General features: G+C 41.0%; 1 long non-coding RNA gene across 1 annotated transcript in view; it reads right to left on the bottom strand.

The window, feature by feature from the left end:
- LOC138795637 (uncharacterized) overlaps positions 1-23,909 on the bottom strand; it is a 53,958-nt gene extending 30,049 nt beyond the window's left edge. Inside the window, exon 1 of the long non-coding RNA XR_011363647.1 lies at positions 23,836-23,909. This is a non-coding gene — a long non-coding RNA (uncharacterized lncRNA). The remainder of the gene's footprint in view (positions 1-23,835) is intronic.
- Between the last annotated feature and the right edge of the window lie 3,359 nt (positions 23,910-27,268).

The following is a 27,268-nucleotide window of genomic DNA, read 5'->3' as shown; positions in this document are numbered from 1 at the left end:
GAAAATTGGCTTTGACCTTAAGGAGTTAAGGCCAAAACAGGCTGCGGAGGCAAGAGGTTCACCTCATATTAACTTTCCAAGCATAACAGAGTACAGAATCAGACAGCCAGGGAGCTTTTACATGAACCGTCTCAGGAAGGAGGGCACAGCTCGTGCAGTTTTCTGTGTCTTCAGCAGAAAGCAGCAGCTCAGAATTGGGGAAAGAAGACTGAATAGATAATAACAACTATGGAATGAATTGTTAGTCTCAATAAGGTACAGCATGTACTTTACCTAATTAGAATACCCCTTTAAATAAATAGGGCCTGGCTATAATTAAGCATGGATACTTTGCTTTGTCATTTTGATAGTTTCCTGACATATCCTTAGAGGCACAAATCAAAATGTGAATGAGCTCGCTGTCAGATTTAATGGGGAAAAAAATGTTGTTGTTGTTGTGGGAAATGGACACCACAACAGATCTGGACAGTTCCCACTGTGAGTTACATCTGCGTTCAAATCCAAGATTGGCCTCTGTACTAGAACTAGGGCAGATTTTGAGCCACTGGAAGTAAACAGTAAAGGTTGCTAATGAAGGACTACAACCTAAACTAAATATTAATAAATGATACTGAAAGTACAAAAATAACACAGAAAAATGTTTTTGCTGCAACTGGATAACCCCTTCATATACTTTATAATCTATTGACTTTGTTTACTATCTGATAATGATGATGATAATAATAATAATAATAATAATAATACATATTTTAGAAATAATATTTCTAAAGAGTTTCTGGAAAACTTAAACCATTGTGTAAATTGAGCTGTAAAATAATGCTGGGAAAATGGTGTGAACAGAGGCTGAGGTAATGCAGAAAACTGCTTCCTCCAAGCAGCCGGAGAGTAAAAACAGCAGCAAATTGTAAAATAACTTTGCATATTATCCTCTGTGTCACATGAAAGGTCACGAGGAGAGCATTGTCTTGGAACATATTAGGGAAAACTCTGCTGAGTCCTATGCAAAGCAGTAATTTGGCACAATAAAGGTTAAATGTTGCAATAAATAACACTTGATTTAAGCACAATACCCAGGCAGAGTTCCTAATTGTGGGCACATCATCTTTTCAGGCTCAGGGATCAGGGTTACAATGATGCTCACTGGTCTGAGGATGAATAGGGCAGCTTGAGGCATGATGTGGAGGTCTGGGCTGACAGACATCAAGAGGGGTGCACAAATACATTTAATTATAGCAATACAGAACTTGCATTCATGTAATTGTTTTAAAAAATCTTAATTTAAAGACTATACAAACAGTATGTATGTATAAACGTAACCTTAAAGAGTTTATCTGGTGGTTTAAAAAGCCCCAAATGTTCTAGAAATACTGTACATAGGAATAAATAAAGATAATTGAATAACATGTTTGTTTTGAGCTTCCTTTCATCCCCATATTAATCCTGCTCTGACACTTCCTGGTTGGGGGAGTGTCAGTAGATGTCAGACAGCCCCGCCCCGCACCCTCCCACTATACCACCTTAGCAGAGATATAGAAAAGTACACACCGTCATCAGTTGAGTGAATAATATAATTTTTTTTTTTTAAAGCCTATTTTAGACAATGATGTACAGGTGGTCCTCGACTTACGACGTTGATCCGTTCTTGCGCGGCATCGTAAACCGAATTTCGACGTAAGTCGGATCATACATTCATACAGTACTGTACCATAATAACAGTACTGTGCTGTAAACACTTAGCCTATCCTAACACCTACTGTATGCTAACACAGTACCCTACATAAGTATCAATAAACACAGAGGTACATCAGGTGGCATCAGCAGAGTCTGGCTTAGGTTTGGGAGCCATAATGCAGGGCGTTATAGCAGCCAGGAGACTCGTTTTTCTCAGTCTGGAACCTGTCACTGTATAGTATAGTACAGTACTGTACTGTATTCTTCCGCCACTGCACGTACTCGACTTACGACGGAACCGCGTAGGTCGGAACAAGGCGTCGGAACAAAGCGTCGTAACCACGAAACGTCGTAACTCGAGACCGTCGTAACCCGAGGACCACCTGTATAGTTGTCATCATTGCACCTTTCCACTATTAGCATACAATGGCCGTTTCATAAAGTATAACTTGCTGCGCTAGTAGGGTGCCCTGCACCATGTGCCATGGATGTGGGGCAGGTGGGTGCAGTAAAAAGAAAAAAAAAATGAGAGCGGACTAATATCTAATCTAACTTATTGCAAATAGCACTAAAAAATTAAAATGGAAGTTTACCCACTCTTTGGAGGGGAGTATACGCCAAACTCCCTCCAGTTCAGGAATATCTTGAAAGTAATACTCCTTAGGGTTAGTTTACACTACGGATAAATTCCAGCGGAATCCGGCACTCGTACCCGTTCATGGCTGCATGCAGTGACGTTAATTCTTTCGGTGGAATGCGGAATCTTCCCTACCATAGAATGGTGTCTATGGCTCGGGCAGAGAGGTACGAGGCTGTGAGCGGGTACGAGTGACAGAATCCACTGGAATTTATCTGTGCGGATTCCGTAGTGTAAACCCACCCTTAGGAAGCAGGCCTTCTCGATCATAGCCATGTCCTTCTTAGCGCTGCCGATCACTTTGCCAGATGGGAAGAACTTTTGGCTCCACGATCCTTTGGGATTTTACTTGAGATAAAGTGAGTGAACGAATGGCAATCTTGAACAGGTAAAAACATTTATTGTGCTATCCATCACATATCTGGGAAAAGAGAATACATATCTAGGGAAAGACAATAAATCGATTCTCAGGGATCGATTTAAAAAAAAATCTATTCTAGTGGCTCACTCATTAGTTTAATTGAAGTTAGCTTAACCCCTTAACGACATCGGGCGTAAGTGTACGCCCCCGCAGCGTGGTACTTAACGCAAACGGGCATACACTTACGCCCGATGTTTACCGGATCGCTGTGTGTAAACACACGGCGATCCGGCAACGATGGCTGCTGTAATACACAGCAGACCATCGTAGCTTGTCGGCACGGGGGGTGGATTATACCCCCCGTGCTGACGATCGCTGTAATTGGCTGATTTATTCAAATCAGCCAACTACAGCGATTTTCCGGTTCCCGGGTCATCGGTGACCCGGGGCCCCGGAAATCAATGGTGATTCACTGAAATGAATTTCATGGGCCATGTCGCATTTACAGAGCCCTCGTGCTGCCAAAACACTGGAACCCCCCCACAAGTGACCCCATTCTGGAAACTACACCCCTCAAGCAACCTAACAAGGGGTGCAGTGAGGATATGGACCCCTTGATAACAGGCACATTTGTGCTGTGAAAGTGAAAAAATGATTTTTTTTACTTTCACGTCACATTGTTCCACATTTGTGCCAGTCACCAGTGGGGTCCATATGCTTACTGAACCCCTTGTTAGATTCCTTGAGGGGTGTAGTTTCCAGAATGGGGTCACTTGTGGGGGGTTTCCAGTGTTTTGGCAGCATGAGGGCTCTGTAAATGCGACATGACCCTTGAAATCCATTCCAGTGAAATTCAGCTTCCAAAAGCCAATTGGCGCTCCTTCCCTTTGGACGCTCGTCCTGCGCCCGCTTGGCACTTTATGTCCACATGTGGGGTATTTCTGTACTCGGGAGAAACTGCAGAAATGGGGCAATCAGTATTGGGGTGCATTTCTCTGGTAATGGGTTTATAATTATGAAAAATATTGAATTACAATAAAATATCTGCACAGAAAATTTCAAATTTCAAATTTCTTAAACACTTAGCTTTTATTTCTGTGACTTCCCTAAAGGGTTAAAAAACTTTCTGGATGTGCTTTTGCAGAGTATGGGGGGTGCAGTTTCTGAAATCGGGTGCTTTGTGGGGCTTTCTAACATACAGTCCCCTCAAATACACTTTAAACCCAAACAGGTCCCTAAAAATATCTGATTTAGAAATTTTGCAGAAAATTTGGAAAATTGCTGCTAATGTTTTAAGCTTTCTATTGTCTAAAAAATATTAAAGATAGTTTAATAAATGCTGCCAACATAAAGTAGACATGTTGCTAATGCTATTTAATATATAATTTATGTGGCATAACCATTTTCTGTATAAGCAGAAGAGTTTCAAAGTTGGAAAAATGCATTTTTTCACATTTTTTCACGTTATTTGGTTTTTTTTCATAAAGATTCGTTATGAGTATCGACTCCAATTTACCAGAAATGTGAAGTACAATATGCCACGAGAAAACAATTTCAGAATCAGCCGGATAGGTAAAAGCATCCCGAAGTTATTAATGAATAAAGTGACACAGGTCATATTTATAAAATTTGTCTCTGTCCTTAAAGCCATTTCAGGCTCTGTCCTTAAGGGGTTAAAGGGGTAGTTCACAAAAAAAAAATATTTCCAATCAACTGGTGCCAGATAGTGCCAGAGATTTGTAATTTACTTCTATTAAAAAATGTGAAGTCTTTCAGTACTTATCAGCTGCTGTATGTCCCACAGGAAGTGGTGTATTCTTTCCAGTCTGGAGGGCAGGAGAGGCTTTCTATGGGAATGTACGGACATGGAGAGATAAAGGAGCTGCTGCACCTCACACCTATGGCTGACACTAATGCTTCTCAGCTACATTTTAAAACCAACGGCAGGATGTTGGTATATAATTTGATCAAACCATATTGCCTCATGTACCACATGCAGGTCCCCTGGCCAGTGGGGTTGCAGGACCATTCTATGCCCCCCTTCCCTGCTTACGCTTGCTTTGTGGGGTTAGCGTTCGCTGATGGGCACAGTGTTGTTTAGTTAGGGACTCAGAAGACCTGCACGTGGTACATGAGGCAATATGGTTCGATCAAATCATATTCTGATGTTGGTTTTTAATGTAGCTGAACCAGCCTTCGTATCAACCATGGGTGCGATGTGCAGCCATTTCTGTTTCTCCAGGCTTGTGCTTTCTATGGGAATGTGTTGCTGTTCTGGACAGTTTTGAAATGGACAGAGGTGGCAGCAGAGAACATTGGGGGACATGTATGAAAAGGCGTAACTGCCTTTTTTAGGCGCAGATGGGGCAAATCAGCGTAAAAATATTCGCAAACGGTATTTTTGCCACCTTCACCAATGGGGCGGAGAGGGGGAGTAACGGGGGGATGTGGCTGCACGCAAAGGCGGCATGGCCTCTGCGTGCGCCGCATTTATCATTTTTTCTGTGAAAAAATGATACTGAAATCTACGCCAGCTCTGAGCTGGTGTAGGTTTCAAAATTTTCGCACGGACTGGCTCTGTGCGATCGGGACATATGTAGAGGCAATGTGCCTCTACATAAATCCCCTGAGCTGCGGAGACATTTGTAAGCCCGGCGTAAAAAACGTCAGACTTGAGAGAATATACCACTTCCTGCAGGACATACAGCAGCTAATAAGTAAGGTAAAACGTGAGATTTTTTTTAATAGAAGTAAACTACAAATCATTTTTTTTGGTGCTTTTAAAAAACAAAAATTACAGCATGAATCGTGCTGTATAAATAATGATATTGTTTTATAATATGTATAGTTTTTGTGTTTTCTAAGTAACCGTTTGTTATATATGGGAATACAATGCATTTTTATTATTGGAGGTGGGTTGGGGGAATAAATATATATATATATATATATATATATATATATATATATATTTATACACTCCACTACTACTGTAGTCCAGTGTATTGCCTATGTCAGCATTATGCTAACAGGCAATCTGCACACCTATGCCTTCAGTTTGCCATGGAGACAATTGGAAGCCTGGACCTCAACGCGGGACTTCCAATCAGTGTGAGTATATGGCTAAATGTCACTGGCATGATTTGAAAGAGGTATTTAACAGGTTAAACTACCTGGAGCTGAGCATTGAGATGGGACAGCACCGCAACCAGTGATTGGCTGAGCAAGCTGTCACTCTTGTCGCAAGATTTTGGCCGCTTCTGGGAACACAAGAGAAGAGGGACACGAGGAATTGTTTATCTGTTTTAGTGCAGTTCATTTAAGGTTTGGTTCGGACAAACCCCAACTTTACATTGACCCAACATTCAAACATTTTAAACTACAGGAGATTTTGCAAATCTGAATGCGGAAATCAGTTTCTGAAACTCAGCAGTTTTGGGGGTGTTTTTTGCTACATGACCACCTTCCTATTGGAAAAAGTTGCCCCTATGGCAAATATGGTGACCTTTAAAATGGCGATGTTTCAGACATGGCCTAAAACATAACCCTCTCACCTTACTTGCTCGATTATTCAGATACGTTATTTTCCCTTTCACTTCTATAAAAATAAAAGTGTGTTCTGAGAGTTTTGACTAACCCTGTATATTTCGAAAATAAGACAGGGTCTTATATCTTTTTTGTGAAAAAGGGGCTAGGGCTTATTTTTAGGGTAGGTCCTATTATTTCCATGAACAATAGTCACACATTATGCTCGATCCCTGGATGAGCGAATCTATTAATACATTTGGTCTGAATCTGAAGATGTGGGAGGCAGCAGATTGGACTCCAGAGCAAGATTTGGAAGCAGGTGAGGAGACTTTACCCTTGCCATGGTGGGAGGTAGCATGGCACTTGTCCAGGATGGTTGAGAGCTATGGTATGCCTATTTTCTGTCTCTGTTACATCATGTTAGATAACCTAGTGCTGAAGGCGCTGACTGTAACTTTTTGGAGTACGTTATACTTCAAGCCTACTTCAAAAACCCTGCAAAATCAAGCTAGGGCATATCTTTGGGGTAGATCCTATTCTATTTTTAGAGAAACAGGGTATATATATATATATTTTGTAATTACAATGATTTATTTGTATGTGGATGTATTGTTTTAATTGTGTTATATTTATTATTTTATTATTATGTTTTTATATTGGAATTTTTATTTTTTTATAAATTTTGCTTTATTCTTTAGGGGCTTATTTTAATGGCTGTTTTTTTTTATTATTTTGTTATTTATTATATAAATGATTGTCATGATGATTCAGGTGTGATTGCTCAGCATGACAGATATAAATTACACTCAGTGGAGTATTGCTTAATAACTGTCTTTACCCGCAGTTACTAGCTATTTATAAACAGACAGCAAAAGTGGGCTGTCTGTAAAGGGAATCTTTAGGTGTATGCTATCTTAAATGAAGGCAACATAAACTACTGACAGAAATGCAGAACAGAGCAATGTACAGTTTACACAGTATACATACACAGCATAGATAGACAACTATAGATAGACAACTGCCAATTAGTGGCTGGTGGGAGCTGGTGCCAATGAATATCCAGGACTAATGAGCACACACATGTAATGGAGAGGACTAGTGTGCGGTACTTGAGGTCTTGATACTGCAGGCAAATAACTTCTGATACTAAGATTCCATTAAATAACTATAAACTTTACTGAAAGGCTCTTTTGCAAAAAGCCAACAATCATACAGATTTGTTATAGCACAAGGAGTTGTACAGCTTTTATGCTTAAAAGTAATAGTAGTCACTGTACCTTTAAGCATACTTTTAATAGCAGATTAATTGGAGATTGGGCTATAGGGCAATTTGGCAGATATATAGCTTGGTTGATGTTGGTTATGGATCTTCTTAAAGCCAACATGGTCCAATTAGAGTAGACACTGCTTACGAGGATCTTCACAGCTTGGATGACTGTGGTTAAGAGGAAATATACTCACAGAAGGACTCTGCATATCTGTCACACAAGAGAGATGCATGAAGAAGCAGGATGTAAAACTCAGGTTCCTAGGTCGTGCTCCTTCTCGCCGCTTCCCTCCTGCCCACTTCTCAACTGCCCTCCATGCCGGTACCAGTCTTACTTTGGCCCCGATGGCGCCTGCTTCTTCTTGCTTCTCCACTTGTTGTGAATTTAAATGGCGAGCGTGTCTTCACCTCTTTCTGCCTTCTGCCAATCCAGTTCCAGCTGCACCCATTTAAACTCACTTTGCCAGTTCCACATTTGCCTGAGCGTTGTCGGATTCTTGCATTCCAAGCAAAGTGTATTTCTGTGGTTCTGCTTATAGCCCGTGTATCCTGACCTGTACCTGTTCTTTGGTTTATGCTTCCTGTTGGTGACTCGGATTCCTAAAGCCACCTGCCCAGATGCTTCACCTGTCTGACTACTTGGCTTGTCATTCAGTGCCTCGCACAACAATGTCTGGTCCTTGGGGACCAGATCCTACTCACATGGGGACCATACTTTGTGGCCCAAAGTCAAACAAGTTGGTCCTGGGTTCTAACTGTTATATTTCAACTGCTCATGTATAAAATTGATTAAAAAAACAGCTTGTGTCTGTGCTTTATCATAGGACCATTCAACATCTCACTACAAACATCCAGTTGTAATGAAACTCAATGAATTATGTGTATATTAGCTAAAAAATAAGTATATTTCCTGGATTTACAACTATACTGCAAATCACTGTCACGAATCAGCCCCCAAATATAGTCTTCCATCACGTTCTCTTTATACTGTCCTTGAAGTAATTGCGTTGAAAGTTCATCATATCTTGGTGAAAGCACTCGCCTCGCTCCTCTGAATAGGCCTCCATGTTCTCTTTGAATTGATCAAGTTGACCGTCAAGGATATGGACATCCTACAACCCAATGCAGGATAGTTATCTTTTAGTGTCTGAACCAGGTTTGCATAGTTTTTAGCCTTGTGATTGCCTAAGAAGCCGCAAACCACTGTGACAAAACTGTTCCAAGCGGCCTTCTGCTTCCTACGGTACTTTTTTTCCTCCTTGCAATGCTCACATGTGACATAAGGTGCCCATGATTTGTCTTGATCCCCAACAAGCACGCCAAAGTATACTTTGTATGCCTCACACATCTTAGCAGATACTTTCAGAGTGCTTTTTGACTCTTGTCTTTATACATTGGCCACAGACGTAGCAAAATATGTCTGCCAGATGTGTGCAACCTCTGGATGCCATCTATATCAACTTCAGTGTACACTAGTTCACTTATACGGTGCACAACATCAAATGGATTGGTTAGTTCAAGGTAACTGTATTTATACTGCTATGTGCACTTGGGGGGCAGTCCCAGAAAGTTCTAGAACAGTGCTTCCCAAACTTTTTCTACTGGAGCCTCATCCAACAGACAAAATGATGCCTTGGCCTCACCAGACTGACCAAGAGGATGCTGGGCCTCACCATCTATGATAGGAGTCCATGCAAATATGAAAACTATTGCTCAGTCTACCCTCCATTTGTCTCCTAATCTCTGTATAACATTAAATAAGTACAAAATGAGTCAATAATGTTCCTAAAGCAGAGATTGTTGCAGTCAGGGAAAGGACTGTGCAGCTTGTGGTCACTTTTGTGAGAACTGCCTCCCAAGCTGCGCCTCACCAGCCACTAGGGGGCACCTCACTGTTTTAGAAGCACTGGTCTAGACAATTCTAGACAGTCCTAGAAATTTCTAGAAGATTACAGACCGATCTGGACAGTTCGAGAAGCTTTTTGATAAGTCTCATAGTTCCAGAAGCTTCTAGAAATTTATCCTCAGCACTGAATATTTCATGAATATTCAAAAAAATACATTCATTTCAAAACATCACCGTGCTGACCACAAAAGCAAAGTTAAATGGGAATAATAACCCTTTTTTTAAATTCATTTTAGGCGCAAACAATTAGGAAAACACTACACAACAAAAAATTTTGGTAAAATTGTTACGTAGTGTAATCACCCTGTGTAATAGTGTCAGCGATCAGCCAAGAAGTGGGAAAACACCCAATCCTCAATGATCCCATCTTATGTACAGCGCTAAAATATATTGTTATTGGCCGCACATCTCTCTGTGTAAATGGGATGTGCAGCCGACAGCAATATAGTAGTCGGACAAGTGATGAAGGGATGGTTCATGCGGCCCAGTAGCTCAACTGATCCTTCCTTTGGAAGGCACTGCAAATAAGCGCAGATCTTGCTGATCAGCACTCTGTGTCCTTGCACGGCTTCATATTGGGCCGTGTAAAAGGACCCTTAGACAGTCTCCCTGAAATAATTTTCTGAATGTTGGCAGCTATGGCTTATTAATCTGTGTGGATAATAACCACTTAAAACCTCTTTGCTAAAACAAACAGACAACTGCTGCTTTTTCTGCAGATATAATGACTGCCTTACTTCTGCCAACTTACAGGAGCCTCAGGATATAGAGTGCTAATATATATAGTACCAGTCAAAGGTTTTAATACCAAAATACACAATAGTAAATTAATGCATTTGAAAGTTAACGTGGAATTGTAAGGTAAGCCTTTGGGGTTTGTCCCTAAGAAAAAGTTGTCAGAATCAGATGACTACCAGATATATGTAAAGGAGTAAAAAAAATAGTTTTTAGTAAAGAAACTTACATCACTGCACTGTTTTTCTCCCTCATGGATCTAATCACTTCCTAGTTTCCTCTCTGAACTGTGACCCTGGCCCTTTCCCATAGTCCCCTTTGCTCAGTAGATCATATCTTGTTTTTTGTTTATACTTTCACCAACAGAAAACACTTTTTATTTTATTTTTTTTAAATACTTAAAAATTAGTTATTTTATTATTGTTTTAATTCCTTGAGAGAGCAATAAAATGTTATCTGATTGCTGCTATAATGCTCTGGTAAGCTCTGTATACCAAAGCATCATTGCCTGCTGATGTGAAACTGACAGGCAATTTATTTGGCTGTGTCTGGCGTACAACCATGGCAGGATTGTATGACTTTGGTATTTATCTCCTGTCCTGGCTGTTGCAGGTGTATCCTTATGCTGTGTAGGATCCTTGTGTATAGCAGGTCCTGCTGCTGATTACATGAGCACAATGAGAGTGCCCACATGATCAGAGTGCTAAAAGGCTCGGTCCACACTTAGTATTTGGATCAGAATTTGTAGCCAAAATCAGGAGTGGGTACAAAACACAAAAAAAAGTTATTGGTTCCACTCTTGGTTCTGGCTTTCAAATACTGACCAAAATACCATGTATTAACCCAACATTGCAGCATAGGTCCTCTGAAGACTCTTACCTGTATCATGCTACCAAGAAGCTGGTTCTCTTCTAAATGGTTTATATTGTATGAATATTGTAGAAACATCTAAACCCTCTGGGGTGCAATTAGGGAGGAGCAAGCAGGGAATGCTTCTAGGGCTTGCCAGGGTATTTAAAGGGGTTGGCCCTCTATAGTAATGTTTAGTGTACAGTATTAGTAAATGTACTTGCTGTCCTGCTCTGTGGTGATTCTGTCATAAGATGGTCAACATGGAGGAGCATGTGACCATATCCTGCCCCCGTGTTCTCCAAAGAAAAATACATACTCAGTGGTGGAAACTGGCGCGTGGTGGGGACAGAGCATGGTCACATGCTCCTCCATGTTGGCCATATTATGGACAGAATGACCTAAATGCAGGGCAGCCCAGCCTGGAGGAGGGGAGTGTAATTTTAGCTCTATGAGGTACACAGGGAGCTGCTGTCAATAAGTACAGTGAGTCCACTTACTAATACTGTACACTGAACTATTTTACTATGAAGAGGCCAACCCCTTTAAATATTGGGCTATATTTTGCCCTGGGTAAACAAATGTCTTGATATAACTTTGGAATGCTATCTCTTCACAGTTTGAAAGAAGATGAAAGTGAACTTTTTTTTTTTTCGAGAATATAAAAACCATCACATAATATCCAGTAAATAGCATCAGGATGGTTAAGTTGCTTTCATTTCTCTGTAAGAAAAAAAAACCTGGTAAGACTGTGACAGATTGGGAAACTGTAAAATTGTTATGTACATTAACAAAATTACAATTTTTATCAAATGTCATACAGATACAAAGGTTTTACTTTGTCGTTACTTTAGGATGTTTATGAACTTTACTCTAAGTTTTAATAACACTTCAAAAGAATTAATAAAATTTGCCTAATTTGAGTTTAAGATTTTCTAAGAACTTTCTAATTTAATAATGTATGTGTTGAAGCTGTGATGTTTTTTACTTTTAGGTAACGGACTGGTAACCAGTTAAATTTGCTTGTAAACAGTAAGGCAGCTGTGTTTGTGAAATGCATCGCTTGCCTCCCCAGATAGTATGTTTTTCTGTGGAACCAGTTGGGCATAGTGATCAAAACAAAGGTATTCAGTGTTGAAGAGCAAGAAAATTTACATAGTCCCTTCATCTTTTTAATATTTACTTGTATATATGTGTTTTCTAGTGTACATGGCTCTTTTCTAGTGTTAAAGACTCTTAGAGTATTCATTTCTGTTCTTCTACACGACACACAATTCTAGATAAGCGAGCGCCAATCTGCTAGATCAGTGCTCTCTTACTAAGCCTATTACACGGCTCGATAATTGTGCAGCAAGGCCTTTATGTATATATTGTTATGCAGCCCTTGCCTTTAGTGTAAAATAATAATTCTTATACATATCTGTCCACGCTCCCCGGTGTCTTACTAGCTTCTCCCAGCTCCCCGCAGCTGCCACTGGAACTTCACAGCCGGTCAGTGACAGGCCAATCACTGGCTGAGATGGGACAGCTCAGTGGCCAGTGATTGGCTGAGAGGCCAGTCACTTCAAAGAGTGGTGTGGAAGCTTCAGCTGCAGGGGGACGGGCAGAAGGGAGCGTTAAGAGGTACTATGTATAAAGTTTATTATGTTTTTTTCACAAAGTCATCATACCACTATTGCCCCTCTATTAGACACAGTGATTCATGCCCGGCAGCCAATGATTTTAGGTCAGGACCAAAAGACACCATCAGCCGATGATCGATTTAATCGGCTGATCGTTGTCTATATTACACAGAGCGGTAATGAGCCTAATTCAGAAGATTATTGCTCTGTATAATAAGGCCCCAATGCTTATGTCTTCTGTCATCTTCTTGTTTACTGGATAATAAAATCTGGTCCACAGCACAGGACTGAAACTGGAGTAAAATGTATGGCACCGAGTACACTAGGCCATTAGATTTCTTCTAGGCAGATGGAGTATCAGAACTGTGAGGAAGGTGAATAGAGCTCCAACTGTGATTTATAATCAAATTTCATTTAATTATTAAACAGATGAAGTCAAGACCAAACAGGAAGGGGTGGTGCAACATCAAAGGGCCACAATGCAGTAGTGCTACAGACTGGTGTACATGATGCACTCAACATCATACATTACCTGGACCAGGCACTTTGCACCCATCCCAACAAATGTGTACAGGAGCAGGGATTCCTGCCTTTGACATGTTTCCCTGCTCCTGTACATATTTTGTGTAGCACAGTATGCCTATAGCTTAGGATGCCGCATAAAAATAGTAGCCCATCTGCCAATCAAGTTGGTGGTAACTACATCTGTACCTAAAAACCTAAATTGTTGGGGGTACACTGAAGAATTTATTTCCATGAGAAGTGCATGTCCATGTCTTATCCTGTGGAGTACCTGAGAGGTGGAGACTAGAGATGAGCGAGTAGTGAAATATTCGACTTTCGAGAATTCTAATCGAATAGGCACCAATATTCGACTACTCGAACGAGTATTCGATCCCATTATAGTCTATAGGAAAAAAATTCACTTGGAAATCAAAATTCGACCACTTGGAGGTCACCAAGTCCCCCATGAAACCTCCCTAAACGATGCAAACACCTCCGGAATGGCACTGGGACATTAGAGGGAGCATGCCTGGGTGCACCCAACACCGCAAAATCGCAGTATAACGCCACTCTCTGCAGTTACGAAGGAAAAATATTTGCAAATGCAATGGCAATGTTTACACATTTCGTTCGTAATTCTTGCGCAGTGTTACATACATGATTCCAATGTGCGTCTGCAGAGCGTCATGTTATTTGCGCGTATCACGCGTAATGCTGTACGAATGTTACTGGAACAGTATGTATGACGTGTCTTTTCTGGGCTACTGGAACAATATGTATCACGTGCCTTTTACTGGGCTACAGTATATATTAGGTGTCCTTAGTGGGCTACTGGAACAATATGTATAACGTGCCCTTAGTGGTGTTAAACAGGGACGCTATAAGTCACTTGTACACACAGGGTACTGGAATGAATACACCTGCTGATGCTGCTGTTATATCATCTATTTCTTAGCACTGAGAAGAGCTTTTGATTCAGAGATGACTTTTTCGCTTGATCTTAGCCCTGAAAAGGACTTTTGGGTTCTGTAATAAGCCTGCCCAACCAAAACGCTACTAAAACCTATCTCTCCCTGCTGCAAGATCTTTTCCTGGCTAGGTTGAAAGCTTATCTGCGGTTGAGAGGCGGGAGCCAAGTATTTAAGATTCGAGGTCATGTGGTTCAGCTATCCAATGAGGGTAGATGCCCTTTTTGCGCTGCGTGCGTACTCCAGGCTCCCTCACGGCCTCCCTGCATGATCATTGGATTAAAAAAAGCGCCAACTGCGATGGGAGGGCTTTTGAATGTTTCCCACGTATTCTCCTCACTACTCGTTTGAATTTGAATCTTTCGAATATATTGCAATATTCGATCAAATACCTACTCGATCGAATCGTATTCGCTCATCTCTAGTGGAGACCTAAAATGGTGGAGGTCCCTGGGTAATTTTTGCATCTCTATTATTTTGCTCTGTTAAATTACAAAACAAGCTCAATTCAAAATGAGTGATGTAAGCTTAATACAGGAAAGTTTTTGTCAGGCAGATAGGTTCCTCCCTAGAAGGTAGTTACCCCTTTGTAGGCAGCCAGATGCCCCCCCCCCCCCCTGTGTGGGATAGCGGACAGTGCCTGGTTAACATATTACATTTTTTAATTCCAATTTTTGTATATTTCATCCGTTGAAAAATTAAATATACAAAAAAAAAAAAATACAGCCAGAGTAATAATGTGTCTTGAAGAAACCTATTGCATTTTTTCATCTAATTTTTTATGTTTCATTTAAACATCCTTTCAAGGTATGAAATATACAAACATTTGAATGAAAAAATGTAATAGGATTCTGCAAGACACATTAAAACTGATGCAATGCCGGAGTTCTAAGGTGTCTTGCAGAAACATCTAAAATGTGTAGCAGCTGCGCGGCATGTTAGATTTTACAAGATGTTGTGCAGCTGCTATAGATACAGACAATAAAGCAGCCATACTTACCTGTCCACGCTCCTCCTGAGGCCCTCTGGTGCTGTCTCCACTTCCCCCTCACTGACAAACTGCTCGGCCAATCAATACGCTGTCCCACCATAGACTAGGGATTGGTTGAGCTAGCTGTCAGTGGTTGGGGGACCGGAGCTGGTGCCAGTAGGAACACAGACAGGTAAGAATAGATATTTACTGAGAAGGTACTGAACAGTTTTGGAGCTTCCAGCATTATCATGAATGGTGATGCTGGTAGCTCCAAAACTGTTTAAATATTCACGCTACTGTACTGGCACACTGTACAGTACAGTAGCACAAATATTTAAACAGTACCCAAGCACCCAGGGTGCTCAGTAGAACATTGAGCTCAAAAAAGCCCCCTCCCCCTCGATGCTCGAACGAGCATTATGTTCGACCATGCATGCTCGCTCAACACTACTTGTTACATCATTTACTTCATGTAGTGCAGCAGGTCATCTGGCTTCACTGGAAGTCACCTGTGGTTCCTTGCTCTGGGGAATTTGGGAACTGCCTCAATATCAACACTTGTGAATTGATAAGCAGTAACGCACTGCTTTTCATTGTTTCTTTATTGCAGTGAAGTAGCAGTTGCATGGCAAGGGAGAGAGTGAGTTTTTGAGTCCAGGTTCGTTTTGTGTCTAAATTACACTACCTCAGGGTGTGCACCAATTCCATGGAATGTGTATATGGAAAAGATGTTGGTAACCACTTATCATCTTTTATAGAATTTCACTAAAACCTGGTTCTCATGGTTGCATTTCTGTGACTTGAGAGAGCTGACTTCATGATCATCTGCCCAGTCGACATAGCTTGGTTGGTCTGTTTGTGGTTAATTCCTTCTCTTCTTTTTGTTTTTCCCCTTCTACTTCTTCAGTGGTTTTCTTCCTCCTACTCCCACTCACCCCCTCCCTCTAACCCCCCCCCCCCTTTCTTATAATTTATTAAATAAATCTTATAGTTTAACTCTGATTCTCTCCTGGGTTAGGATCCTATTAGACTAATCGATTTTTGTTTCTCTGATTAACTATAAACGATCGCAAATTAGCGCTTTTGGGAATGAGCTGAAATCATTCACAATAACATAGGGAACGGTAGTTGTTAGTTACAACCGTAATTACGATTGTTCTTACATTAATGATCGCAATAATGAACAAACTATGTGTATGTACACCAAAAGAGTTGCGAATGATTAGCGAACAATAAACAATGATTTTATGGTCCCCTCAAAAGATGTAATCAACGACATACAGTATAAACAAATTTTCATTAGTTGTTTGATCGTTGCCTACATACATACACATGGAAAGATTTTAGCTTCTTTCTGTGTAATAGGGCCCTTAGACCTTTCCTCCTACCGGAGCAGCCAATACTATCCTGCTGTGTTTATAGTATGCTCCATCTATGCCTGATAATATTTTCTGCAACTGAGGCTTGGCACCACTTGTTTGTTTGGGACACAGGCGATGTTAGTGGCTATTTTTCTTTTATGTACATATAAAAGTCTGTTCAATGTAAAATTTAGATCTACCATAGAAAGGAAACAATACAAGACCTACAGAAAATCTTAATTTAAGTACCTAGGCAGCTAAAACAAGCAAGATTAGGTACCAGAATGGCAATGGTAGATTTAGCAGATTTTCTTATTATAACGCCTACATTAGTAGCAAATGATTGTCTAAAGCACCAGATTCTACCATAACTACTTATAATCTAGCACTAACATGATCGGATTAAACAGAAACTTAATGTATGGTGCTAGTTATACAGGCAAAGAGATTTCACATTGATTCTCAAGCTACATAATCTGGGCGACTACTATACTGTGTAGTGTCATTGGATCACTTGTTAGAGAGAAATCATTCTGCTCAGGGAAGCCACCAGTTGACCTCAATGGAGCTACACAGACGGAGCAGATTGATTTTTTTTGAAGAATCAACATAAATGTTAAAGTGAATCTGTCAGGACCATACCAGATATGCAGCTGCAGACACAGGCAGATAGGTGATGGGGACATAAAATTAATGATGACGCGGCCATGTCCGTTACCCCCTACCTGCTCTGGGTGGCACGGCACTGTGTTCATCTCCCTTTCTCTGAGCCTGCTTGTCCTCTGGCAATTTCTCTTGCTCTAAGCTGGCCTCTTGGAGGATTGGACTCTCTTTAGTGGCAGACATGCGCCTGTCCACCTGTGTTTATAAGCTCGGCCCACAAGCATTGGAGTCTTCTGGCATGTTCTCCTGAGGGTATATATAGTCTCCACCTACTCAACACCTTGCTTAGTTGTTTCTGCAACCTCCTAGCAATCTTCTTGCTATTGGATCTCCATGTATTCTTAGTTCCAGCTCATCTCCCGGCATTTGGGTCACTTTTGGGTCAAGGACCAAGGACCGCAAAGTATGAGGTGGGCAAACACTGCCAGTTCGCTTAATGCACCCTTAACAGAACCATGCTTGTCTCCTCCCACACCCTCTCTGTATTAACTGATTGATGTATAGGATTGAAGGATCAATCAGTCAAGGCAGGGAGGGTGTCCGAGGGAAGAGTTGTGCATGCTGCGGCTCAGCATACATTTTGTGGCACTTCAGCTTGCAAAGAAAGAGGCAATTTTATAACTCTGCAAATGACTACAGTAAAGACCAAAAGGCATAATTTATTTTATCTCTCTATCACCTATCTACCTCATATAGACCTGACAGTTTCCCTTTAAAGAGGGTGCACTATGGCTATGTATGTCATGTATTAATGGGATTTGTAACTACAAATATTAAAATAATAACATTACTATATGTGTTTAACCAAGAAAACAGAAAGGTATATTTATACATCCATTGTGAAGTTGCAATGACCTAATACTCATGTCTTTAGGTGTTTAGAGATGTCTTATTATGAAAAGGGTTTAATTCCCATCATTAAAGCCAATCATTGCAAGAACTCACACACAGAAAAACATGAGTGCTTTCTAGTGAATACTCTCACACATATCAGACTACTACTATTATATGGAACAGACTGAGAAAAGGACACAGTGGGATATATCTTGTGTTTCCAAAGCATCATTGCATCTTTCCGTGAGCATCCAATGGGTTAATTAGGATGACAAAGAGAGGAGGATCAGAGTCATACTGGGGCTAATGAGGAAACAGCAGAAAGACCTGACAATCGAAAGCTCCTGTTGACCAGCAGACTAAATCTGCCGCCTGGCTCCAATTGTCTGTCGGAGAAATGAATGTCATGACCACTTAGGTTTAACAATGGCCCAACACAAGCACAACTAGACAGCTATATAAGAAATAGCCGGCATGGGATGCAGGGTTAATAATGAGGCATTCCATTCATTGCATCCTTCTGCTCTAATTGTTGAAGTGAATAGAAGATACTTTGTCAGAGGCGGGAAAGGCACAGAGCGATGGCAATTGTATTCCATTGAGTTGTTTGCACATGTGTTTTTTTTTTTTCCTTAGGTGTGTGTCAAAAATCCAGTGTAATCCCATCAGTTCTTGACTGGGAAGTCATATTCTAGCTGTATAGGTATTCCAATAACAGTCCTTAAAATCTGGTCACCAATGCCTTAAAAGCTTGAAGCACATATATTATGCTGTCTAGTCATCTGTCTGCAACTTTTCTAAAAAATATACACACAGGAATATATGTAATTTATTACTATTATTATTATTATTACTTTTACACACACTTTATAAATGTGACCATTCACACTAGATTGTTAAAATATCTTAAATCAGGATTAAAGGAGAAGTCCGGCCAAAATGAAAAATCTGCTGATTTGGTGCGGAAACATAATTAAGAATGTATATTTACCTGTCCCTGTACCCCCTGCAGCACTGCATCACCAGGCTCCTGCAGCTCCTGCTCCTGCCGTGTCACAGCCCAGGGCCAGGAAAGTCTGCTACAGTCCTTAACTGGCTGAGAGGGTACATTCCCCCGGGTCTTGACTTACCAGGGAGTTGGCGATGCAGCGTAGCAGGGGCACACGGGATGGGTAAATATTTTTATTATGTTCCTGCACCCCTCCGCGTAGCTGCGTAGCTTGCTAGATATGCTGAAACCAGCATCTATGGAACATTTATAGCAAATGCTATCATAAATGTCCCAGATGGGAATAAACCATTAATTCACTACTTACTGAAGGATTTAGGTAGTTCTCAGCAGAACGAACCAGATGAGGTTGTTTGTAGTCCACCTAGTAGCCAACTATATTGGCATCCTGGTTATGTTATATAGGCAGCAATGAATGTGGTTCAGATGTAGATGTTTAATGAAGTACATAAGATTTCTTCCTTCTTTCTAAATGCAATACAGAATTTAAAATTGAAGAAAAAAAGACTAAACACAGTACAGAGTATGACAGCTTAATGTGTCCATCAGTCACATGACTGCCTTCTCTGTGAGCACAGATGACTGGGACTTCCTGTGGTTAGTCTCTTTTTTCAACCAGGACAACACCAAAAATCTTCAGGAGACTGGACCTGAATACAAGTAAGTATAACTTTGTTATATAGCTGCCTTCAGGAGACTGGACCTGGATACAAGTAAGTATAGCTTTGTTATATAGCTGCCTTCATGAGACTGGACCTGCATACAAGTAAGTATTGCTTTGTTATGTAACTGCCTTCAGGAGACTGGACCTGGATACAAGTAAGTATAGCTTTGTTACATAGCTAGTGGTCTATAACTGCAGTGAGATAACTTTTTCATTTTTCATTTGCCATAATTTTTTTTATAAGTAATAAATACTGTACGGTGGAGAAATAGACTTTGTTGCTGTGAGGGTATGAACAAGAGATGTTCATCTATGAGACTATACTGCAAGCTCCATATTTATACCAACACACCCATTGTAGTATAGTTAGGGAAATTAGATGGTATTTTTACACATTTTTTATTTCTCTTGTTTGAGCAATGTTCGGCATTTGATTAGTGGGGGCTGCTGAACTTGGATAAAGCTCTAAGGTTGTCTGGAAAACATGGATACAGCCAATGACTACAACCATGATTTCCACATAGCCTTAGGGCTTTATCCAAGTTCAGCAGCCACCGCTAATCAAATGCCGAAAGTTCGGGTTCGGATGGACTCGAGCATGCTCGAGGTTCGCTCATCTCTAATGGCAGCATTGTGAATTTATATCCCTACAGAGAAACTTAGAATGTTGTATTTTCACCATAAAGGGGTACTCTGGTGAAAAATATTTTCTTACAGCTCATAAGTGCTGAAAGATATGAGATTTTAAATAAAAGTAAATTACAAATCTGTATCACTTTCTGACACCAGCTGATTTTATTTTTTGCCGGAGTACCCCTATAAGCACTATGGAATTTGTCATCTCCATATTTGTGGGAGATCTTGCATACTTTTTTGCGCAATTTTGTACAGCAGGATGTTTAAATGGACAGAATACCTACAGCGTAAATACATACCCCCCCCCCCCCCCCGGCCCATGGTTTTTTTCTTTTTATTACAAGGGAATGTAAAGTTTCATTACATTTTCAATCACAGGATTCGTCTATCATAACAACACAATTAGGTTACTAATGCTGTGTGCAAACAAACCAGTTTGTGGTGTCATATTCTGAACACTTGAGGGTTATCAATTACTTATTCCAACAAATATGGGAGGATGCCAAGACGGACACTTGAACCTTGCATGACACCACTTATTTGGTGCACTTGACCAGGCTGGAAACATAATTTTATTTACCAGCTCTTGTATCGTAGTTACTGAAAATAACTGCACAAAAAAGGAGGATGTTACAGGTGGAAGATGAACAGCAAGTCCTTACATTATGAAGTTCATACAGCAGGCTCTCTATGTAATCTGTACCTTGGTTGCTGTGGATACATTATGCCTATAGAAAATAATCCTTAATAATGTATATGTTATCAGAGCTAATGAAGATATGAAAGCTGAGCTGTGATTGGTTGCTGTGGGCAGAACAGCTGAAGTTCTAGGACAATTTGATAAATCTGGGCCAATAGCCAATAGCCATTCTTTGGAACCTGGAATCTCTCCTATTCTTATTAATTTTAAGATATCTGGCACCAAAGAACCATTTCTTGCTAGACATTAAAGGGGTTGTCCGTCCAGAACCTTTTTTTTAGCAGTGCCCAGGGAGGAGGTGGGTGAAAACAATTATATCCACTTACCTGCTTGGCTCCAGCTTGCCTGCATGCCACTGCTTTGGTCCCTGGTGTGTTCCCACTTCTGGGGTGTTGAAATGTGATGTCATAGGTCCACTTAGCCATTCAATGGCCATAGCAGTGTCCCGCCTCTGAAAGGCTAAGCAGAGCCCACACCAGGGACAGAAGCAGCGGAATGCGAAGAGCAGCACTGCAGCAGTAAATGGATGTTATTGTTTACTGCCACCTCCTCCCTGGGCATTGCCCAAAAAGGGGTTCTGGCTGGACAACCGCTTTTAATAGCTGTTTCACAGCTAGTGCCACTTTAATGAACCCTGAAAAAGCACTAGCCACAAAATTGTGGTCACCCATCCCCTCTCCTCTGCTACCTCTGTTGCCTGAATAACGCCAGATTGTCTGTTCACACCTGGTGAGTGCCAATTTTTTTCTTTGTACATTGTACTAACATTTTTAACAGTTTGAGATTTCTTTTTTAAATAAATATGAGCTTACTGAGCCATTGGTTCTTAGAGAGATAGTAATACAGAACAAAACACAAAGCAGCTATTTGTTTAAAAGTATTAAATCCTTTTAATGAAACAGATCCATATGTCTATTACAGTATATTCTATTAAGAAGAACTCCAGACAAATCTAAAAATCCAGTGCAGGCAGAGGGTGGGGAGAACATAATAAAAAAAATCTATACTTACCTGTCTCCACGCCCCAGTAGCTCAGCATTACCAGTTCTCTGACAGCTGCCGATTTTCTTCCTGTATATTCCCGCTTCATCCCACCCCAGACAGTCACTGACTGGCTGAAGGGGCATTTTTGAGCCAAGGCGTAGCGGGTGCGGGAGATGCAGGAGACCGGTGGTCGGCAGAGAGCTGGTGATGCTGTGCTGTGGGACAGGTAAGTATAGATCCTTGTTCCCTCCACCCCCTACCGGCACCGGATTTTTAGATTTAGAGTCCTCTTTTAATGCATTATGAATTTTAGTCTATGTGACTATTAGAGTTGAGCAAACTGGGTTCGGGTTCAGGTCGATCTGAACCCGAACGTTTGGTATTTGATAAGCGGGGGCTGCAGAACTTGGATAAAGCTGTAAGGTTGTCTGGAAAACATGGATACAGCCAATGACTATATCCATGTTTTCCACATTGCCTTAGGGCTTTATCCAAGTTCAGCAGCCACCGCTAATCAAATGCCGAAAGATCGGGTTCGGATCGACTCGAGTATGCTCAAGGTACGCTCATCTCTAGTGACTATGCAATGGTTTGTAAATCTCAAGAAAAAGCCTAAGCTTTATTACTTTGTACAAATATTACTCCAATGATGCCAATGATGCCGCTGCCTGTAAATTCACTCGATCAGGGTTTTCTCTGCCTATTTTTAGGAGGATGAGTTTGTACTATAATGGTAGTACTACTCTCTATTTTAAGTCCTGTTAGCATTTTCAGTGTAATATAGGTCTATTGCATATTATATTTCCATTTATTTATAGAATAATTCTAGAAAACCTTTATCCTGCTGTTATGTATATTTAGCATACATATTTCCTGATGTGAATTCAAAACTAGTCCAATCACCTAGTTACATGTACGTTTCCTACACTATCATGACTATCTGTACAATCTATGCGGATTATTACTGTGTCAGAGGCAGCCAGTGTATATAAACTAGTCCTCAGCAGCTGTAAATTTTCAGAGGATTTATCTAACCACAACTATATAGAAGTGGGGAAACCGTGCTATATTAAACTGTGCAAGATGCTGCCTCCATTTCTGCAACATCCTGTAATTAATTTATTATGACAGGTCTGACAAACTGAAACACCCAATTTGCTTGCGACAGACACTTATGATATACTTGTGTGGAAACCCAAGACACCAACTTATAGTAATAGTAAAAAAATCAATGCACAGAAGAATGCTGTAAAGGGTGCGAATTAAAGGGTTAGTATAACAAAATGCTTCAGAGGAATTGTATGAATGATGTAATGATATGGAGTAAAGTTATACTACCCTGAAGATTTTTAACATTCTTCCATTTTTAGGAGACGCATTGTTGTGTGGTCAAAGACCAGTATCTAAAAATGCAAAAATAACCCCCCCCCAAAAAAAAAAACTACATATTTCTCCTATATCGTATTAAATGGGCTTATTTAGAATTATAGAAACACGGCTGCTTTCTTCCAGAAACGGCATGACTCTTTGGCAGGGGCGGATTAACTTTACCATAAGCCCCGAGCCTTTCGCCATCCTTGGCCCCCCCACCCCACTGTAACTATAGCAGCACTAGCGCAGTGTTCATAGTACAGGATAGATAATGTCATGATGCCCTGGTTTGTGCAAAATCAAGGTAAAAAAGTGGCTATTGTTTACAAATCATGGCGGAACTGTAGCCAGGAGACAATACACCACTGAAAGTATAAGTCTGTTTGGGAGGCCATGGGCCCCCCAGGAGCTCAGGGCCCCTGGCTACCGCCCAAAAAGGACCTATTATAATCCGCTACTGCTCTTTGGGTTTTCAGCTTGGGTGTAGGTTTTGCAGCTCAGTTCCATTGAAGTGAATGGAGCTTAAAGTGTCATTCCATGCAAAACTAAGTTTTAATTTGTTGCTGCTCTTGGTGAAAACACAGCATTTTCTTACCTGTCCGTGCTCCCTGGGTTTCTCCTACAGCTTCTTTGGGTCCCAGCCAAGATGATCCCACCTCCACTTCCAAGACGGACTTTTCTCAGGATAACAGCCCGCTCAACCTATCACTGCCTGCGGTGGGACAGCATCAGTGATTCTGCAAAACATTTGGGGATTACTGTATAAGTGCAGATTTGTAACAAATATGAACTAATGGCTGTCAAAGTGGTAGAAGAGGTTATAAGTGAATTGTCCATGGGCATTTAAGGTGAATTTTCAGATCAATTAAAGGCGTGATATTGTGATGGAGAGATCATTTATCAAATCAATGGTATGCATACCCTCTGTATGGAACCTCTGGCCTCCTTGACCCTTACATAGAAGGATTTGGGGCGAGGGGTGGAGAGGACAGGGTGACGCTTCATGCTGATGATGTTTTTTTTTTTTATTAGGAACCCGGTGAAGGATATAGGAAGAATTATAGAACAGCAAAATGGGAGATTCTCAGGAATGCTGTTTAATTGGAAAAAATACATCTTGCTGCCTTTGCGTTCTGATCAGCAGTTCGGAGAATTACCAGTGAAAGTCTTGGAGGAAGGGGAGAGTTTAGGTATTTGGGGACACAAGTATCTAGAAAAATTGAGGATTTTAATGACCGGAATCTTAAGAGAGTAATAAAGGAATTGGAACATAGGGTTAGATTAGGTAACAGATTGTTCCTTACTAGAATTGATAGAATTGTGTTGTTAAAAACCATTTTTCTTCCCAAATTATTGTTTGTATTTGGAGTAGCTCCTATTTGGGTAGGAGATAAGCTGTTTAGGAGAGTCAGAAAGATGACAAATGATCTGATATGGGGGAGAAGGCGGGTTTGAATAAAACTGGACATCCTAATATTGCCGGTGAAAAAAGGGGGGCTTGGGGGTTTCGGATATGAAACTCTATTATCTTTCCTCACAGTTGTATTGGTTGGCTAAAGATACTGGAAGGGGATTGTTTGGATGTATTGGGGACAGTGTATACCTCAAGGGGTTGGACTTAATTCAGGAAATGGGAATTCTAGATCAGGGGAAATGGAAGAAGTTGATTATGGTAAGGGACATGGGTAGAGTCTGGAAGATAGTGAAAGCACTACTAGGGGTTACACCAACAACCTGTTAACTTGCAGGGCTGTATTAATCACTAGGCACCCGTGGTCCGATGCCTAGGGCAGCACCTTGCGCTGGGGGGCCCTGGCTTAACTTCTTCAGGAACTGTTTTCTTTGTGTTCTCTCTCTCTCTCTCTTTCTCTCTGAAAAACGAAGTAAGGACTGAACTCGCTTCCTCCGCTAGGTTACTCCTCTTATGTAAACCCTCCTGTGAGTGGTTGAGCCGAGTGAGGGCAAGAAAAGAAGAAGAGGATAGGACAGAGAGAAAGAGCACCTGTAACTGGTCAGCAGAGAAAACACATGACATAAACAGTTAACCTATTTTTCTACAGCTGTGCATAGTAGACACAAAACAGTGGAGTCATCTAGTGGGGAAGATAGAATACTTTATCTCCCAACTTAACCTGAGTGAACGACTTACTGGGGTGGATATACAACCCCGTGGTGGGACACCACAAGAACAGGGACTTGAAATAAATCCTTTACTGTTGGTTATGGTCAAACTCCTGTTAACGAGATTCTCTTTGTTTCCCATGGTAACCAATCACAGCTTAGCTATCTCTCATATTGCTCTAGTAAAATGAAAGTAGAGCTGTAATTGGTTGCTGTGGGCAACAAAGAGAAGTTTAACGTAAAACAACTTGATAAATCTCCCCCAATATGCTCGTGTTACAATTCTCTTACAGGAGAGTAAGCACCACATAACAACCATATCCTCATTATCAAAGGGTTTTCTGGGCAAAACAGATTGATGGCCCATCCACAGGATATGTCATAAATCACTGATAAGTGGGGTGCTGACACCAGAACCCTCACTGATCAGTTGTTTAGTAGTAACACACAACTGCAGCTCAGATCCCATTCAAGTGAATGGCAGCAGAGCCACAGTAACCAGATTAGGCCATTACACAGTGAATGGAGCCAGCTGCTAAAGACCCGTGCAGTGTCCCAGAGGGGGTGTCCACTGATGTTTTAGCGACTGCATCATGCCACTGTTTGCTGGTTCTTTGCTTTAATAAATCCCTGAGCTAGCTACCTCAGAGGTTGTTGACGTCAACCAAGTGTTACCTTTTCCTCTTAAGTCCAATAACTTCTCCCCTGAAGAGCCATAATATATATATATATATATATATATATATATATATATATATATATACACTACCGTTCAAAAGTTTGGAGTCACATTGAAATGTCCTTATTTTTTAAGGAAAAGCACTGTACTTTTCAATGAAGATAACTTTAAACTAGTCCTAACTTTACCCCCTTAGCGACCCATGACGTATCTGATACGTCGTGGTGCCGCGGGGGGTGTTCAGAGCGGGGTCCCGCCGGGACCCTGCTCTGAACGGCGCTGACATGTGCAGCCGGGCAGTGCTTCTATTAGCCGGCGCAGGTCCCGTTGCTGCGCCAGCTAATTAAGCCTCTAAGTGCAGCTGTCAAACCTGACAGCTGCACTTAGAGGCTTTGCTCCTCACTTCACTGGTGTCTAGTGGGACGGATCTCCCCCCCGCGATGCGATCGCGGGGGGCAGATCCGTTCTTCTGCCCTTTGCTGGGCCTCAGCGTCGGAATGAGGCTGATCCCGGCTCAGCAATAGATTGCTATGGCCTGCAGCAGGCCATAGCAATCTATGACCGATCTGATCGATCTTTGCTGTGTATATACACAGCACTGATCTCTATGAGAGATCAGTGCTGTTTATATACAAGACCCCCAGGGGGACTTCTAGTTAAAGTAACAATAAAAGTAAAAATGTTTTTTTATTTAAAAAAAATCCCCTCCCCCATTAACCCTTTGAGGACCAGGCCCAAAATGACCCAGTGGACCGCGCAAATTTTGATCTTAGTGCTTTCGTTTTTCCCTCCTCCCCTTCTAAGAGCTCTAGCACTCTCAGTTTTCTATCTACAAGCCATGTAAGTGCTTGTTTTTTACAGGAATAGTTGTACTGTGTAATGGCGTCATTCATTTTACCATAACATGTATGATGGAATTCCAAATATATTATTTATGAAGATATAAATAGGTGAAATCGTAAGAAAGAATGCAATATGGTAACGTTTGGGGGGTTCCTGTGTCTATGTAATGCACTATATGGTAACAGAGACATGATACAATTATTCTATAGGTCAGTCCGAACACAACCATATGCAGGTTACACAGATTCTCTAATGTTATATATATTTTTTTTTATGAAATCCTTTTTTTTGGCAATTAAATATTAATAAAATGGGCCTATTGTGACGCTTATAACTATGGGGCTGTATGGGGTGTCATTTTTTCCGCCATGATCTCTAGTTTTTA

This window comes from Dendropsophus ebraccatus, chromosome 6, assembly GCF_027789765.1.
Source record: "Dendropsophus ebraccatus isolate aDenEbr1 chromosome 6, aDenEbr1.pat, whole genome shotgun sequence".
Taxonomy (NCBI): Eukaryota; Metazoa; Chordata; class Amphibia; order Anura; family Hylidae; genus Dendropsophus; species Dendropsophus ebraccatus.
Note: the sequence above shows the minus strand (reverse complement) of the source record. Positions and strands in the feature narration are given on the sequence as shown.